This window comes from Numenius arquata, chromosome 2 (genome assembly GCF_964106895.1).
Source record: "Numenius arquata chromosome 2, bNumArq3.hap1.1, whole genome shotgun sequence".
Classification (NCBI taxonomy): domain Eukaryota; kingdom Metazoa; phylum Chordata; class Aves; order Charadriiformes; family Scolopacidae; genus Numenius; species Numenius arquata.
The window spans coordinates 123,974,846-123,990,182 of record NC_133577.1 but is presented as its reverse complement, the minus strand read 5'-3'; the positions used below and the strand labels follow the sequence as shown (position 1 = coordinate 123,990,182).

General features: G+C 40.2%; 1 protein-coding gene across 2 annotated transcripts in view; it reads right to left on the bottom strand.

The window, feature by feature from the left end:
• GRM3 (glutamate metabotropic receptor 3) overlaps positions 1–15,337 on the bottom strand; it is a 112,044-nt gene that overhangs the window by 14,935 nt on the left and 81,772 nt on the right. The gene's annotated exons all lie outside the window — the stretch shown is intronic.

The window sequence follows — 15,337 nt, the reverse complement described above, 5'->3', positions numbered from 1 at the left end:
TATTTCACTTTACAGTATGAGAAATATTTGTGAATGTGAAGAATTATGTTAGATTACTAATGTCCTTACTTTTTTTTGCCCTGGATACAAATGAATTCTCCAATTATTTTCCCCAGTATGCACAACAGCCACCTTTCACATTTTCTCTTGAAAGAAAGAGATCTGCTTTTAACTGAGATGCAGCATTATTTGGTGAAATTTGGCTGTCGTGATATAAGGAAATTTAAATGGTCAGATCAATAAACATCAGTTTTGAGGCCAACAGTCTGGAATGAGGCTGAATAGAGGATTCATTTTGAGGATGATGGAGAAGTAACTATGAAGTCCAAAACAATTTCTTACTATGTCTTTTTCCACTTCTCCCTATGTGGTAGGGAATTTTGAATCCGTTCTATTTTGTTTCAATTTTAACAGTTTGTGATATTTCTTGTCTGGTCTGAGGTTCCCAGCATGTGCTGCTTTGGTCCTATATCTTGTTTGGGGAATAGACAAAAAAACCACAAACTGAATCTGTGACCTTCTGTGAAATCAATTTTGTAACACTCCCAGCTGGTAAGCTCTGGAGAGTTCTTGTTTTTTCCTCCAGCTGAGGCTCATGCAGGGAATGAAGAAATATTAAAAATGTAGAAGGAAATTACATTTACCATGTGATTTATTGGTCGTTTGCTGTAGCATCAAAGGTGAACAGCTTTATAGGCAGGAAGCAAAAGGTTTTTTTTTTTTTCCATTGATGGGCAATAAGGGTGATTTCATTCCCCAGTGTCTTTGGTTACAGAAGTGGTTCCACTGTCATTGCTGGAATAAATCTTGTCCCCTACATCTGTGCCCATGCTGTGCTTGAGCATGAGCAATATTGTGGAAGGATGTAATATCTTCCTCTACTTCAACCTCCAGATACTTTGGATTTCTTGAAGTAGATTTATTTAGCTTCTATAAAGCAAGGAGGCCCAATTCTTTCACCGTTATTTCTGCAGAGCCTTACCTTATTTTGCAGTACCCCCACTAAGGCCAGTAAAAAAGGGACAGTGGTTTTTGACACAGAAGCCCTGACTGGTGGGTTGATGCATAACCTGAACATCCCAAGGTGCTGGGCTTGTAGTGCATTTTTTTCCCCAACTTTCTTCTTATCTTACGGGAAGGTTGGAAGATAATTTATGCCCAGCTACATTCCCTTCTGGGTTTCAGCCAAGACTGTGCCTGTTCTTAACCCTGCCCTCTCCTGAGCTTTACCACCTAACCTGTGCCAACTACAGTGGTGGACAGCCTTGGTTTGCAGCGTTACAGACTAGGTCTGGATAACACAGGAATGTGTAAAAGGTTTATTTTCTTTTTCTTCACTGTTGGCATCTAGTTGTACCGCTGTCTAGCCCGACAAGACCTCTGACTGCACAGAAATTAAGGGCAGCATAATACTCCCTCAAATGGCCAGTCCTCCTGGAAATAACATGCTTTAAATTAAACAGGTAGCTAAATTCAAAATATAGGTCAACAAGAAGAATATTAAGCAGCTTCCCCTCTCTCCCTACTCCCCCTGGCGCGCAGATGTGCAAGCTCTCTCATCCAGGAGCAGCGCTAAAATGAAATCATAATGCAGCACTTAACAGCTCTTCAATAATGTGTTGTCATTGCCAGTGTCTTATTTCATTATTCATAACACCTATACAGATTGTAGAAGCTGTTAACACAGCAGTCCATTTTTAAGAGCCAATTTATTCACTCCAGTGTTATACAGGCCAGCTCCTGAGGTGTGCTGAGAGCTTCTGCTGGCACCAGCGGAGCTGCAGGTAAGGAAGACAAACTGCAAACTGGTTGCATGGCTTATCTTCTGCCAAGCGCATAACTTCAGGTGCACGAGTACCTCTGTGCAAGTTACGTGAGGGTCAGAAATATTAGCGCTTTTCAGGAAAGAGTTCCCCCCGTGTAACATCTTTAACAACTTCTTAGTTCTGATAGGATATTTATCATTTAAATAGCACAAAGTATTTGCCTTGGGCTTTGCAGGGAGGTGCAGAAGGTAAAGTAGGCAATCTCATGTGTAGTTCAGCTTGAAGCTCATGCATATGCTGCCTTCCATGGGCTGTTCCCACACTAAAAATACGAAGAAAAGGTTTTTGTAGGATGATATGCTTTAAGTCAACCACAGCTTGTAGCTTGAAACATTCATTTTCAGTGGCTACTGACAGAGGAAAATAAATCACACTCCTTCAGATGGAGAAGGTGAAATCATTTAACCAAACAGTGGTGTATTAAATAATAATATGGTGAGCCAAAGCCTACAAATGAGCCCACTGGGTGGCAGCAATAAATATATTCACTGATTACACAGAAAATCGCTAAGACATTTTAAGTGATATTTATCAACATATTCTAGATCCTGTAGAACCACTTCCTAAAAGTCATGTTTTTGGAAAATATGATCTAATAATAATAATAAAATAAGATGCTTATAGGCAAGAATGTAGTATCATAAGAAAGTAGGACTTTATGTTCTAGAATAAAAAGAATATTTTTTGCATATTGGTAGATGATTTTCCTAGAGATGATGTCAAGCTATGTCATAAGCCACTCTGAGAATTTTTTTGTAGTTAAATTTTCAGTTTTGAGAGTAAACATACAATCTTTATTACAGGTATTTCTGGCAGACCTTTTTCAGAGTTGTAGCTAGCTGTTTTGGATTTGTCTCTGGGAGATAAGACAATACTTTCTGGGTCTAACCATGCTGGTAGCTAAGAGGCTATCTGAATGACAATACAAACATTGTCTCCTTTGAGCAGTCTCTTTGAATCTTCTCCCCTTGGATGAAGCTGGTGAAGGGTCTAGAGCACAAGTCTTATGAGGAGTGGCTGAGGGAGTTGGGGTTGTTCAGCCTGGAGAAAAGGCGACTGGGAGGAGACTCCAGCCTCTACAACTACCAGAACGGAGGTTGTAGCAAGGCAGGGATCGGTTTCTTTTCCCAAGTAACAGGTGATAGGACAAAGGCAAATGCCCTGCAGTTGCTCCAGGGGAGGTTTAGATTGGATATTAGGAAAAATTTCTTCACCAAAAGGGTTGTCAGGCATTGGAACAGGTTGCCAGGGAAGTGGTTGAGTTGCTGGCCCCGGTGGTGTTTAAAAGGCGTGTAGATCTGGTGCTGAGGGACATGGTTTAATGGTGAACTTGGCAGTGCTAGGTTAACAGTTGGACTTAATGTCTTAACAGTCTTTTCCAACCTAAACGATTCTATGATTCATGAAATGAATTATCCTTATGCAAACCAGTTTTCCAAGAGAAATTCTATAGAAGAAATTATCAAGGAAAAGAAAGGATAATTAAAGGTGACTTAAAGATAAACCAGTGATGCTTTATCCTCCAGCTTGCAGCGGTTCAGCAATGAAGATTCAACAGCAGTGACATTTGTAAGAACCGGAGAAACACTCAGGTACACAGAGTGTAGAAGAAAGAAACCTGTGCCGGCTGCCCGACTCTGTCAGCTCACTGAAGAAATCCTATTAGAGGAGAAGATGCCACTGTGTAAGTGGAGGACAAACTCCGTCAGCTTCAAATGAGAGAGGAAAGACTGCACAGTTTTATGACTGTGTTAGTTGCAGATATGGATAAGAACAAAAAATACCATCATAGCTTTTATATAGTGTATTATGTCGTCTTGTTTCCATCTTCCTACAATGGGATAATCTCTTCCAACCATCATATAAGTTAATAGTATGTGCTGTTAGAAGCAGATGAGCTGCTTTCATTTCAAAATCTTTAGTATTTTTGCTGTCAGTGACGTACAGCTCTTGGTGACGTGAAAGAATTCAGAAAAAACGTTCTGGAAAGAGATTTATATTCTTATTGGTCAAAAATATTATTTTTAGAGGTTGCATGGGAAATCTTTTTTGAAATGTTTCTGATTCTGCACATTGGCTCAGTTGGGTGAAAATACTCCAGGATTTTTTAACCAGGGATGAGTAGGTGAAGAAAATAAAGCAGTTTTAATCCTAATTAGGCACAGGGAAACTTATAAGAGACAGGGCAGCCTAGGAAAAGATGAGCATCATCTTAACTGGCTTGGAATCAGGCTGAATTTTGTTTGCCAGCAACATCTTTGGGCCAGGAAGGATATTTTGCATACAGAGTCTTGCATGTGTCTGGCACAGAACTGAGTGTGTAGATGTTGTCTTATAGAAAATATCATCAGTAACACTTCCTGGTAGGAACGTTGACAGGTATGCCTACATCTGAGAACATCCTTCATATCCAATAAAACACACATCTGTTCTTGGCTTGCAGCGTGTATTCTTTCAAAACAAGGTGTAGATCAGAGGCACAGCTCGCTAGCTAGGAGGCAATTCATTAATAACAAGGCTTGATGAAAGCTCTGCAGTTTTTCTGCTCGGCAGTTTGCAAAGCTGAGGGATTTCATGCTGTTTAGAAAGAAGCATAAAAAGGACTATTGTATGCACCAAAGGTACCTTCTTCAACAGCTTGTTGGCCCCAAAGACTTTCAGCCAATAGACTGTAAGGAGATGATGATTAAGAAGAAATGCAAGTATAAAGAAGGAACAGGCTGGAGTTTCTGAATAGTTGAGTAAAACCTCTTTAGTCTCACTAGATGGTGCTGCAAAAACTCTGAACTTCTGATTTAAGACTGAAAAACAAGACATTTGTTTATGTAACGGAAAAAATATAGTATTTTTTAATGTCCCCTACTCCTTCCTGTTACATATCCTGGGCAATGCCTTATGAAAGCACTGTAAGGAAGAGCCTCGATAATAATATAACAACAGGATATGGTGCATTTGTCTAACAGGCTCATCTGCGTGTATGATGCCTTATCTTGAAAAGTATCACACAGTACCTTGATAATGCATATATCTTTTAATTTTCTTTTATTTTTAGCTTGATATGGTTTGTTGAGGTCAAAGTCACTTATTTCTGCTTGGCTGAACATTCAGACTGGGTAATGTAGACCTGATTCACCCAGTCTTCTTTTTATCACAGCACAATGCAGCTGGTTTCACACCTGGTTGGCAGAAGGGACACTGAAATTTGGCAGTTTAAAAGTTAGGATAGGGAATGCTCAGAGTGAAACGTCACTAGATTGTACATCTCCACAATTAATAAATAATGAATGAGCTTAAAATACCAGCTTTGACAGAGACAAGTAATCACCTTTAAACTCTGCACCACTGCTTCTGGATGTGTTTGTTACTGCTTCTCATTCAAGAAACATACGCAAACCTGTGAACGCCTTATCCCTAGGCTCAGATTTACTTGAAAACAATTTGGGCAAGATATGATTGGGAGATCTGGAACATGTAAATGTGTAGAATCTTGAGTGGTGTAAGGCTATTTTGCGAGAGAGGCGTGAGGTCACACCTCATTACAACCACTCCAGTCTTCTACAAATGTAATTTTCCTATCTACGTGTACAGGTTTTCCATTCAGCTCTGTGGCTCCTCTCTCAGGTTAGAAACTCGCTGTAGGGAATTTTAACACGAGTCATAGACCCTCACAGGGTTTGCAGTAGTCAGAGACAGTAATGTTTCCCCGTACCCAGTCGCAAAGGTCTATCACATGGGTATCTGCATATGAATTAGTTATCCCAAACTCCTGTCCTACAAAAAAAAAAGGATATTTCTAGGATTCACCTTAGAGTAGGTCTCTAGGATAGCTCAGATGAACAGTACCTGTTTCTTTTCTGCTGACCACAATGGCAGTGACTAGCTAAGATCCATCTACAACAGAGGTATCTGAAGTGAGGTGAGATTAATATCACCCAGGTGGCGGGAATGGAAAGGCTCACAGCTGGAGCACCAAGTGACAGCAACTTCTACAAGCGCTCTGCAAGGTACCTGTGAAGGGGTGTCTCTTGCAAGCTGTCTGCACAGGGTGCCGCAGAGGCTGTCGGAGAGAGCAGTCCAGGAGAAAAGTCATGTGGATCCTGGAAAAGTAAGCTAAGAAGGATCCAAAAGATTAGAAGAATTCACCGGCTTGTCATTCTCATTGGCCTGGCTGAATGCAGAACTCCCCAGATGCCTTTCCTGTGAAAGGCTTGCCTCGAGCACAGTGTTTTACCTTTTGAGGTGTGTGTTGTCTGTCCCCTTGCTTGTGTGGCCCTTGGGCATATATGTGTGGTCTTTAGGATTCGGGGAGAATGAACTATATTCATTCATCTAAGGTACATCAAGGAAATATAAAAGGAAATATTTCCTTTCCCTTCATGAAGGAAATTATGAAATCACTCTTATTTTTTAAAGGAAATTTAAGGAATTAAAAAGAGAATTTCTGTCTTCTTAGAGGATTTGGGTTCTGAGACATGGAAGGCAGAAAGCATGTAAATGTTTTGCAGTCGTATTTCTCCTTAAAAATTCAAAACATATCCCCTGAAATTAACAAAATTTCTTCAAGTTTTTTGGTTAAGGTTGCATTAGTTCAACTTCAAAATAAATCAAACATTAATGTAAAAGCATCCAAGGTGTTTTTCTTTTTTTTAATGTCTGCTGGGCTGATAATTGATATGAATGATTTGTGAGATTCCGACATAGCAATGCCTTTCGATTGATACCATTCTTTTAATTTAAGATTATCCACTTTAGGAAATGGCTGGCACAAGAGGCAAAATGCATGCAAGGTAATTTATGCTAGCAATCAACTTGCAATTACAAAGGAAATTAAACCATGACTTTAAACTGCCTAACTCCTCCCTCAGGCCAACCAGTTATTTTGTAAACAAGAAGCAAGGGGAACCCAATCCCATTATGAAGAATTATGGCCACTGTTAGGGTGACAACACAAAAGCCTGGGAGCCAGAGCTGTAAGTTCTGGACTGGCTTTTGGTATCTCTTGAAGTGTTATGGTCTGAGAAAAAAATGAGTTCTCTAGTGAGCTATCTGCCAGTTGATGAACATTAAAATTGTTTTCAGAGCTTGAGATTTTGGTTGTGACTCTCTGGGAGTCCTGGGGTTCTGAGTTTCCTTTGTCCGATTTGGACTTCTGGATGAAGGACATTCTCATTTACCATCAGCGCTGAGAACTGGGGCTGTGCGTTACCCCTCTCTTCTCGATGTATCTGGGGTGCAGCTGAAGGAGGTTGAAGCTGTGTTTTAATTTTGCTCAAATTCACTTTTGGACTAAGTTAGTGACTCGGTTATTTCACAAAGACATGAACCTTTCTCTTTTTGGAGGCACCATTCTATGATGCGCTAATTCCACCCCCAGATTGCATATAGTAGCTGATGGCTAAGGAAGTGTTGAATACCTAATAATATTTTTTGTCCTTTGTCAGCCTGAAGGAAATATGAATAGATGCAGTTATCAAGATATTAAAGGAAGTTGGTTAAAACATTCTTTCCTCTGTGGGGACTTGAGGATTAGAGAGGTGTTTCCAGACAGTGCTCTGAATAATTTAGTTAGATAGCTTGCCCTTAGAGATCAGAACCAAATGAACCTTGAAACAGACCCTCTGGCTGCTATTTCCTAATTGACCTGATATGAAGACACTCCCAGTTCAGGCGGGCTGACATAGATTTAATTACTTATAATGCAATACTAGTAGTAGTAATACTGTACCTGTGATGGTCTAAGATTCAAGAAATTTCAAGCTCAAAAGAAAGGCAGTGTTTTTTATTAGACTAGTCTATGGAAGGAAGAAGTGCACAAGCTTTCAGGCACAAGGTCATTTCATTAGGTCATCAGAAAAATTGCTCAATAAATTTGACCTTCAATTATTTTGAAGAAACAGCTTTGCTTGGAGTTCAGTATATCAGGTTTTTTTATTTCCTGCTGGAAACAAAATTTCACTTTGCAAACAGCGTCATTATTATCCATTTACAGAGTGATTGCTGAGAGCTTTGTGTTCATTTCTTTAAAACTATATAGTTTAGAAACACAAGGTCTGATCAAGATGCAAGACAAGATACGACAAAGAGATGTTATGCCAAAAGCTTCTCTCTTTTTTCCAGATATGTGGGCAGTCTAATAAAGGTATTGCCTCTTCATACAAATCTTATGACTCTATACTATTATGTTTGTTACAAAGCTACTGAAAATGCTCAGCAATCACCCTACAAATTGCTAATAATGAGGTAATTTGCAAAATGAAATTGTATTTCCAGTAGGAAAATAAAACCATAAGTAGTGAATTCTAAGGAGAACATCTTTTTGAATTAACTGAAGCTCAAATTTATTGAACCTTTTGTGGAAAAAAAAGGAGTTGTAGAATGCTTCAGAGCTGGAGTAAAGAAACAACTCTATGGTGAAGCACACACAGGAACTTTTATGCTCAGACATATTATGCAGCTCAGTTATAGTTTTTGGCACATCTGACATAATGTTGGTGGAAGACAAGAATTGGAGCTCAGCTGGAAATGTAAATGTTTCAGACATCTTATGGTGTGAGATTCAGTTTTCTCTGCAAATGTAATATGAGCATGAAAAAAGTGGCCTAAGTTTCTTTATCTTAACTTAATTAGGGTTTCTACATTGGGAATGTAGTTTTCTTAAAGCACTCCTGTAGTCCGTGGGGAGAAATAGACCCTCCAAAGGTGGGCTCTGGCTAAAGTGAGCTGCTGTCAGAAAGGTGGGTATCTTCCTTCATTGATAGCTCTCCAGTGACTGGAATACAAAGTGAGTTGTGTCAAAGGGGATATGAAAGCTGGCTGGGTTAAATTTTGGCCACTGATGGAGAAATCATCAAACTAATGCTTTCAGTAACACCCACCACATGCATTAAATGTGATTCGCCTCCCTTTGTAGGGGTTTGAGTCTGGATTTTCTTTTTACTTATTTCCATGTCACAATGTGATGGCTGGAAATACACTTCTACTAAAATGACAGGTGCAGTCAGTATTCAATAGATTATATATCATGAATGACAAAATGCTGAGTCAGTTAATTTAAAGGTGAAAGTGGGTTACCCACAACAATGAATTTCAGTAAAAAGATAGTGAGATAAAGAATAAGAACTTCTGGCTTTTAAGGTTATTCATGTGTATCACACACCAGCTACAAAGGTAGCACGTCACCCCTCGCAGCATCGTCAGTGTTCATTGGTGTGCATTATCCTACAACATGCAAGCTGCATGTCCTATTAACACTTGCAAATTCTTCTGCTCTCAGGAAGAAAAGATAAAGCTGAGAGCACAGAATCATTTTTGCTAATGTTTTGCTCCACTGAATCAGTTCAACAGCAACAGCAATCACTGGACCTCAGGGGAAACTGTAAAAAGAAAATGTTGATTTATTTGCCTGTTTAATGGTGGAAGCAGAGACACATTGATAGGCTTAGCCTGATAAAGTGTTTCAGAGATCTAGAAAGGACATTAACAGCACTGCCTCAAAGCTTCATCTGACTTGAGATATTTTCTTCTCTAAAGAGCCTTTAAAGATGGGCTTTTTATTCTTTTGGTTACTGGACCATTAACTAGCCATTAGCTATTTATTCAAATAGATGTGCAAATGTAGTAGAGGAAGTTTAACAAACTTTTTCAGCAGATTTTTGTCAGTTCCTAATATCAACTTCATACGGTGTCTTGTTTGCCACTGTCTGGTGGAGATATGTCTGACCAAGCTGGCATCAAGATCTTGGAGCAGTGATCAGCTGCTCCATCTATCAGGGCCATAGACAAATAACACAGGAAAACTCTACTTTCAGGGAAACTATAGGTAAAAATTATTTATAGGGGCACGCAATGTATAGTTATTTATGTCAAAGGAATAGACTTGGATGGGACCTCAAGAGCACAACCTTCTGCTGTTACAGGCAACTATGTCATTGCTGCTTAGACTAGAAGAGTCCAGCAAACCCACCCCATACACTTCTGCATATGATCAATCATTTTCTAATGTTTTGTAGCAAATGTAAGACCTACTGTAAAAGACAAAGAGCCACAGAGAAAGTGCTCCCACAGGAAGAGAGCGGGAGAGTTCTGTAGCAGAAGCTCAGGAAGATGCTTGAGGGTCCAGAGCTATCTACAAACAGTCAGGTACTGATCACTACAGAAATTCAACCTTGGCAACAAATGAAGATTGTTTTTAGGGCACAATCAATAGAAAGAAGAATATGTATACAGCCTATGCAAAACATCTGGTGTGTGGTGAAAAGATTATAGAAATAACCTGGCAGGGGTATTGGACTAGATGGTGTCCAGACGTCCCTTCATACCCCACATCATTCTGTGATTCTGTGATAACAAGAAGCTACAAGGACAGTAATGGCCTCTGCAAGAAAAGGATCAAAGGGAAAACTGAGAAGAATCACTCTGAACTGTCTCCTGGTTATTGATGCTGCAACTCATCAGTGATGTTACCTAAACACCAGGAGGTTCTCCCTCTTCGGTAGAAAAAGATCACCACTTTTTGATTAGCTGCTCACATTTTGCAAATGCAAACTCAACAATCATACATCAAGCAATATCTTTTACTGTAGAATTGGATTAAGTAAATTCGAATTTTAAAGAACAATGAGTGAGTGTTCTTGAGACTGCGTGTGTGTGTGCAAGTGTGTGTGTGTGCATGCCTGCGTGTGTGTTTTCTGATCCCAACCTCCCATATGACAGTGTGGCTGATACAGAGTCACGGAGTCAAAGTGGTGTCAGATGCAGCTCTTAGGAATTACCGTCCACCTGAAAAGATAGGTGGAAAGTCCATACTCTTGCAGCTAGAGAATCACGTGGAATTTCTGTGGCACATACATTCTGTGTGAGGACTTTGTTCAAGGCTGTGCTTCGCTCAGCTTTCTCACACTAATAGCTTCCCTTTTTCCACTAATCATGGTGCAGTTCCTCCCCTGGCTAAAACTACAGTGCTTTCTTAGCTGAGCCTCATATTTCAGCCTCAGAAGCCTTTCATACATACAAAGGAATTGCTGCATTAGCTTATTCTGCTGTCCATCAAATTGTCTGGAATCTGTGTATAGCAGCAAATAGAAAAATGTACTGCATGAAACCCATATTGAATTGAGGAGCAATTGCACATACACATTTAGAAAGTGAGTAGTATCTCTCAGCCTTCAGAAGTACTTTTGAATTTCTTCTGTAGGAAAAGTGCTAGATATATGTGTGCCATTAGTCTAGAAGGGATGAGATGATTCACATATTGGCAAGTTGAAAGATGGGCTTGTGACAAGCAAAGCAAAACTGTAGGAGACGAAAAGTGGATGAAAGACTGAGGGGGCAGGAGCCTTCAGAGTGTGAGGTACATTAACCTCTGCTTTCTATTTACGGGATGTTTCCAACCACCATTCCCATCACTGCTGCTTTTGGCTCTGGGCTGTTCTTCCTATGCACTAAGAAAAGAGTGAGTTTTGGTGTGGAGACCCTACAAGCCAACTTAATGATCTTGGTAATTATGTTTTACATGTCTCAAATTTAAGGACTTATATATGGAGATATCATTCTGGCTTAGTCCTGAACCCCTTTGCACACCGATAGTGAACAGGTGAGTTGATGTTGATTTACTGCTCCATGGCTGGAGCAAGGGGTGAGAAAGCAAATCAAAGCATTACTCCTGTGCCTAAACCGTGCCACAGCTAGGATTCTGTGGACATTTTTGTTAGAAGTTTTTCTGCTTCTGTTACCCTTGACTGTGTGTGTACTTCCCCCTGCCTTGAAGAATTTTAGTATTCTTTGTATACACTGGTTATATCCTCAGACAAAATACACTTTCATGGCAGGAAGAAGGAAACAAAAGGAAATGACTCACCCAGATAACAGCAATGAAATATTTTTTACATTATATTCTGTATCTGCTAACAAAATAGCCATAAATATTGCAGTGATGCCAAAGCAGGCATTCTCTGAGATGTTTTTAGAGGTGTTTAGAAATGTCGTTCTAACAGATGAGGAAATGAAAGAACACATTTGTCTGCCAGGTCCATCCAGCTTGCAGTTGATGGGAATTGTGTAGAAGGTCAGTTGTGAAGAGTACTCATACATAAAAGGTGTTTCTGCTCAATGAAAATGCAGAACTGGTTGCTTTTTTGAATTATCTCTTAGAAGATCTACTGGCCTGAGATACTTTTTGGGGGATAAAAATACTCACTAATACTTGCATGAATAAGAAAAGTAAATTTGTGGTAGGATCTGCAAATCTTTTCAGTCATTGTTTTGAAACTTTTGCCCTAAGTACCTCTTCTGATTCATGAGATTTACACAAAGCTTGTGACTATCTGGGAAAAGTGTGTGTTACTGAAAAAAACTTACATAAAGAATGTTTTGAGGTTGGTTTGAGTTCATTTCTCCCTTTGAGACAGAGAAACACTATCACTGACCTGGTTCTTTCTGCACTGGGAGTCAGAAATGGGCAGAGACAAGCTTGAAGGGAATAGTTCAGGCTTTGCAGAAAGCTGAAATAGATTCGCATGCTCATCTGGGCTGCAGTTTATCAAGTACAAGTACAGCAGTCAGCTTGTGATAGGTTTGCCTGGAAATATGCTACGTGGGAGTGATGTAAGATTCAGACCAAGATCCATGTCTAGTTTGCAGCACCAGGCTGGGCTGAAGGTTCGTCTCACGTTAATGCAGCTATATTGGTTTGATACCACATCCCATTTAGTCAGTGTTAGACTGGGAATACCTTTCCACTCTGCTCTACTGGGTGAAGCAAATGTCTTCCAGGAGTGTAGTGATATAAAGGTTATTTCAGGAGGAAAGACACTTTTCTACACATTATACTTTCAGTTCTGCCTTTCCAGTGTAATTATTATCTGCCAACAGAAGTAGAGGCTTGGTAAAAAATAACGTAGCATTTAGTCATCTTTGGGATCAGACATCTGGGTTTGGGACTTTCAGTAGTTTCCTTCATCAACTTTCAAAAACATTGTTTTTCTCTGGGAATCACTGGAAGTCCAGGACATGCCTGGATTCCTCAAGAGAGTAATTTATTTTCCCAATGTGTCACACTGTCCCAGTGTGTCTCTATGCAATCTCCTCATCTCCTTGTCCGCATCCTCATTAATGCTGTTGTGGTCATGTTCTGAGCACAGCCTCTGCCTTTTTCAGCCCCTAAAATAGCACCTGAGACTAACTGAGATCACTTCTGGAAGTGCTAAAGCGCTCTTCCATAGGAGGCAATAGAGCAGAATCTGGTCCTCCTATTGGCTTTTCAGAGCCAAATTAGGTGCTAAAATGTAAGGGGTAGAAATCCCGAACCAAACTCTTTTCTCACATATCTTGTTCTTCCAGGTCACAAGGAGAAAGAAGCAGACCTGACATCTTTTCAGTTATGCGTGGATGCCCCTCACAGGTAAATCTGCATGAAGAATAATAATATAAGCCCATCATATGTCCTGTGTTGTCCTTCTGTTGTAGAGACCAGTGGGACTGGAAATGTGAGCAAGCACAGTTGGGGGACAAAAAGGCTGTACGACTATTCCCGCTTTTCCAAGTACTTTGACTGTGCTGACCCTGGGTGTTCGGGATTCACAGGACATTTGCCAGCGATACAAAAGATGAAATAATAACTATTATAAAACAAGCAGCAGGAAAACACAGAAGTCTGTGATTTAGAGAAATTAGGTTACTGAGCCTTCTGTCTCTCAAATATGTAATCTGAAAGAGAATCATTGCTCAGTTTTTCAGTCATGCATCTCTCCACAAACACAGTGTGTCTAATCTCATCCTCATCTACACACCTGCACAGGCGCTGCTCTGGCTAGAGATTTACAAAATGCCTAAAGGCTAAATTATTAATATCACCAAAGCAGCTGATTATAAATTACATACAAGGCACGGACTATATTACTTTATATTCAGTTTTTCATAGTTTAGCTGAAGTGGTGGGTTGAATAAATATTCAAGTAGAAGAAACTGAGATGGAGAGCTATTTGGTCTTTTAGGGACATCAAAGCATCTTCACCTAAATATGCTGCTATAGCAAGTTTGAGGCCATTGCTGGCCTGTGATTTCTGCAGACTTTCCAGGAATGGCACCCAGCTGAGTAAAGGCCAAGGAGGAAAAGTCGTCCCTGCTCTGTGTCCTGCTAATGTTGCATTTTCCGTCTTTTTGTCTATGGGAGCTCAGCACCCAGGTCAGGCAGAAGAGTGGTGATAGAGGACAGTGGTGGCAGCGGTGGCAGCAGGCAGAAGTACCTTGTGCCTGAGTCAGCCAGGAAGCAATAGTCCAGCACACCTTGGCCTCTTCTCCTGGAGCTTATCTCAAGAGGTAAGAACACAATTCAACCCCTGCTCCTGCTCACTCAGGCCAATTACTGTTAATTAGTACCAAATGAAATCACAAGAAGCATTTTATGATGGTCCCTGGCTAGATAACAGACACCATTAACAGGTAGGTCACTGATCTGCCATCGTGGCGAGAAAAGTATTAATGAAAATTTATTTGGAAGCTGTGCCTTAGAGATGACAGTGTCTGTGCCCTGCTGCCAGCCCAAGTATCCAGCTTGCATGGTGCACTGTGTGACACAATGGGTGCGTCCAGGGTGCAGATCTGATTCTTTGCCATCACAGTACCTCAAATCTTAATTAGGGGATGGAAAGGTTCCATAGTATTTTAATTTCAGCCAGTTTACATCTATAAAGCCCTGATTAACTTGGTCTGATCTTGCAGCTGACCCTGCTTTCAGCAGGAGGTTGGACTCGAGACCTCCCGAGGCTCCTTCCAACCTGATTTATTCTTTAACTATATATATATATGTATATATGTATGAAAATATACATGTACATAAGTATATGACTATACACAAATATTAAAAGCTTCAGGAAGGACTAAGCAGAGATTTCTGCCCAGGAACCTCTTAGAGGGGTAAATTCACCCAAAGGAAAGGAACTGCAGATCCATATCAGCAACTAGGTCTGCAAAGAGTCTGGGGGAAGGAGAAACCAAATGGCTGTCGTCAGGAAAACCAGGCTGCCAAAATCCCACTACAGCTCTGTGTGTGTATACCAATATAACTCTAATATAGAGAGAAATACAGGAAAATACTGTACAGGTTCAACTGTTTGTCTGCTCTGAAATAGCAAGTCTCAAGTGTGTTTTCAGAGACTGTCCCTCAGCTGCTTTCAGGGTTTTAAATGCTATGACACATTTGTGGTCCCAGCAAAAAAGGCAGTAATTTTTCCTATAAATCCTAGACATCTTTTTCATGTATATTTTTAATGAACATCTTGGGGAATTCACTCTGTATTTTCTTGGGTTTATTGGCTACAAATCTATCATGAATGACACTTTTAAAACTTTTATGATTAACAAGGTATTAGATTCCTCCTGCCCATGAAAGTTTTACTTTCAACTGAAAGTGGTGTTCTGGTTTATTTTACAAATAAGCATCACAAGGAAGACCAGCAGGACCTTACAGCTGACTCTTTGAGTGCTGGAGGTGAAGGGACTGATAGAGTAGAAGG